Source organism: Myodes glareolus, chromosome 7 (assembly GCF_982192425.1).
Source record: "Myodes glareolus chromosome 7, mMyoGla1.1, whole genome shotgun sequence".
NCBI classification, from domain to species: Eukaryota; Metazoa; Chordata; class Mammalia; order Rodentia; family Cricetidae; genus Myodes; species Myodes glareolus.
The window spans coordinates 12064349-12067948 of record NC_142032.1 but is presented as its reverse complement, the minus strand read 5'-3'; the positions used below and the strand labels follow the sequence as shown (position 1 = coordinate 12067948).

At 41.8% G+C, this 3600-nt stretch overlaps 1 long non-coding RNA gene across 1 annotated transcript; it reads right to left on the bottom strand.

The window, feature by feature from the left end:
• Positions 1 to 686: 686 nt before the first annotated feature.
• Positions 687 to 3051, bottom strand: LOC148121294 (uncharacterized). The gene is made up of 3 exons (XR_015738242.1): positions 2941 to 3051; positions 1479 to 1588; positions 687 to 1093 (listed from the first exon to the last, which is right to left on the bottom strand). It is a non-coding gene; the product is annotated as an uncharacterized LOC148121294 (long non-coding RNA).
• Between the last annotated feature and the right edge of the window lie 549 nt (positions 3052 to 3600).

The following is a 3600-nucleotide window of genomic DNA, read 5'->3' as shown; positions in this document are numbered from 1 at the left end:
AATGTTGCGTCTCTCTGCTTCCTGACAGCAATTGCTTAAGGATCTTTAAGTTCACTGTGGTAAGGAAGATGTGGTGTTGACAGTGACTCTCGCTGTGATTACAAACTGTCAGTCCCAGTGCAACTGCAATCAGGAAGCAGAGAGATGAACGCTGGTGCCCAGTCTGCTTTCCTCTCTCCCTTTGTTCATGTTGGGACCCTGGCCCACAGAATGGTGCCATACATACTTATTCTGTATTCTACCCTTTGTCAGATGTCTCTGGAGATTGCCGTAAGGATAATCTTCATATGTGTGTCTCCTAGGTGATTAAAAGTCTTGAACTGACCACTATCACATACTACATGAAATAAAATATTAAAGCAGGAAGAACCCTCCATCCAAATGGGAAAAAGACATGATAGTATGGAAGTTTCAAACCTTTGTTCTGAATTGTGTTGGGAGTTCCCTGTGAGGTCATCCACAGAAGAATGTATTTGGTAGACAGGAAAGAGAATTCTCCCAGAGTTCCAGAGTGGTTGGGCCAAGATGCATCAATTACCAGGACTCATAAACTGATTCAACAAGTCAGTGAAGATCCTTGCAAGAACAGAGTAGTGATTGATTTTTCTTTTTTTTTTAATTAAAAATTTCCACCTTCTCCCATTTCTTTTCTTTTCCCCCCACACTCCCTCCCTCTCCCTCTCCAGTCCAAAGAGCAGTCAGGGTTCCCTGCCCTGTGGGAAGTCCAAGGTCCTCTCTGCTCCATCCAGGTCTATGAAGGTGAGCATCCAAACAGACTAGGCTCCCACAAAGCCAGTACATGCAGAAGAAACAAAACCCAGTGCCACTGTCCTTCATTCAGTCAGCCTTCATTGCCAGCCACGTTCAGAGTGTCCATTTTGATCACATGCTCCATCACTCCTAGTCCAGCTGGCCTAGGTGAGCTCTCATTAGATCAGCCCCGCTGTCTCAGTGGGTCGGCGCACCCCTTGCGGTCCTGACTTCCTTGCTCATGTTGTCCCTCCTTCTGCTCCTCCTTTGGATCTTGGGAGCTCAGTCCAGTGCTCCAATGTGGGATTCTATCTCTATCTCCATCCATCACCAGATGAAAGTTCTATGGTGATATGCAAGATATTTATCAGTATGGCTATAGGATAGGGCCAGTTCAGGTGTCCTCTCCTCAACTGCCCAAGGAACAAACTGGTGACATCTCCTTGAACACCTGGGAACCCTTCTAGAGTCAAGTCTCTTGCCAACACTAAAATGGCTCCCTTAATTAAGATATCTACTTCCCATATCCACCCTTCCTCCATCCACCCTTCCTCCATACCATCCCCCCCAATTCCCCAAGCTCTCCCCATCCTTCCCTTCTCACTTCTCTCTCCCCATCTCCCCTTACCCCTACTCCACCACCACCCCCAATCTCCCAATTTTTGCCTGGCAATCTTGTCTACTTCCAATATCCAGGAGGATAACTATATGTTTTTCTTTGTGTTCACCTTCTTATTTAGCTTCTTCAGGATCACGAATTGTAGGCTCAATGTCCTAAAACAGGCTGAGCTGGGGGATCTTATGGCCCGGAAGAAGGGAAGGAGTGCCTGGGAACAAGCTGGGATGGAATAGGAAGAGAGAGGTAATAGCCTGAGAGAGAAGTCCCTGTTGAATGACCAGGAAATTGAGGGGGTTAAGGAATGTCTGTGCCCTGTTTCCGGGGCTTCTGCCGTCGGTCAGGAACACACTCACCCCTCCGATGGATATTCTGGTACAGGATCAGGGCCCCTTCTGATTTTTCTCTTTAAAAAATATCATTTATTTGTGATACAATATTTGGAAAACTAAAAAAAAATAAAATAATAAAAAAGGAAAATTTAAAATACCTTTATGGTAACAATTTGAAATTATTTATATGATGCTGTTTGTATCTGGGTTTTTTCCACTAACTAATATTTTGAAAACTTTCCCCCGTGTATTATTTTTAAAAGTTTCCTGTTTGGGAAATATTGCCTGTATGATATGATGCTATATTAATACACTGTACCATTCTTAATGGATCAGGATCACTATTAAATACCTCTGGCTTTGTAACAAAGAGTAAAACATCATCTGTGTTTTCCAAATCTGGCTAAACTGAAGGTCATTATTAATGGAAAACCATCAAAAAAACACTTAGTCAAATCATGAATGAACCTCAAGGTCCTTGAAAGTTAATGGAAAACATATATCATTCTTTGTTATTTTCATTTGTGTTCCAGAACATCCACAAACAAATCACATAATTAGAACACGAGTTGACATATGTGTCCTTCTGTACAGAAAAAAAATATCTTAACTCAGTTTTTCTTAAAGCAACGTGATGCTCACTTTTAATGGTAAAAGACAGAATGTATAATCATCAGGCATATGCATCCCCTGGCATGCCTGTGGGAGAGACTGAAAGAACCACTGTCATTGTAGACAGGACCCTTCCCTGGGCAGACTGCAGGAAGCGGGGAGAAAACGCACTGACCACCGGCAAGAGGGCATCCACCCTCTCTGTTTCCCAAGTCTGACTGCAATGTGACCAGTTCTGCTGCTGGGATTTTCTTGCTATGATGGACAGTACCCTGGAGCTGTGAGCTAGAGAAACCCTTTTGTCCTTACATTGTTTATATAAGCAATTTCACCACAGCAATATGGAAAAAAAATAAAGAAAGACAGACAAAGAGTTTTAACCCCAAACTTTCTTAAAGAGACAACAAGTTATTTTTATACTGATCCTTGTAACATGAGGGGGTCCTGCTTGTTTGTGTTTTCTGTCCCCGCCTGGTACCCCACAACTGGCAAGCCCCAGAGAAAATCAACCACACAAATCTCTATAAGTTATAATGCTGATTGGCCCATAAGGTCAGGCTTCTTATTGGCTAACTTTCATATCTTGATTAACCCATTATTCTGATCTATTTTAGCCATGTGGCTCAGTACCTTTTTCAGTGGAGCAGCTTACATCTTGTTGCTTCAGGGGTCTGGGCAGGAGTGGGAGGAATCAGCTTCCTCCTCCCTAGAATTTTCCTGCTCTCCTTGCATCATTTCCACTTCCTGTCTGGTTTTCCCGCCTATACCTCCTGCCTGGCCAATCAGCATTTATTTAAAACATGATTGACAGAATACAGACAATTCTCCCGCACCAGATTCTAGCTGTTTTCCCATAGTGGCTTATACTGTTGTGAGCCAATAAAGTCACTGGAATGTGACTAATATTCTTTAGTGACATCAACCTCCCTCATTTTCATTTTCTTTCTTAGCAAGAAGCACATACTAGATTCATGGGTTAGGCAGAGTCACCCAACTCTAGGGTCTATTGCATATGTAGGTTTCTTGTGTTCTGTTTTTATCTCATATAAGTCCAAGCAGCACGGTGATACATGCTTGTGATACAAGGTCCCAGTTACCATTTGTCAAATGTGGTTAATGTCCACACTGGATAATTAATATGTTTTTTCAAATTAGTAGTGATAATATCATCAACAACTCATAGTTAAAATTAATGAGGAATTAAATAACAATATATTATCCTAGAATACTCTGTTAGCAATGCGATATATTTAATTTATATGATTTAAATGGAATAAAATATCATTTCTA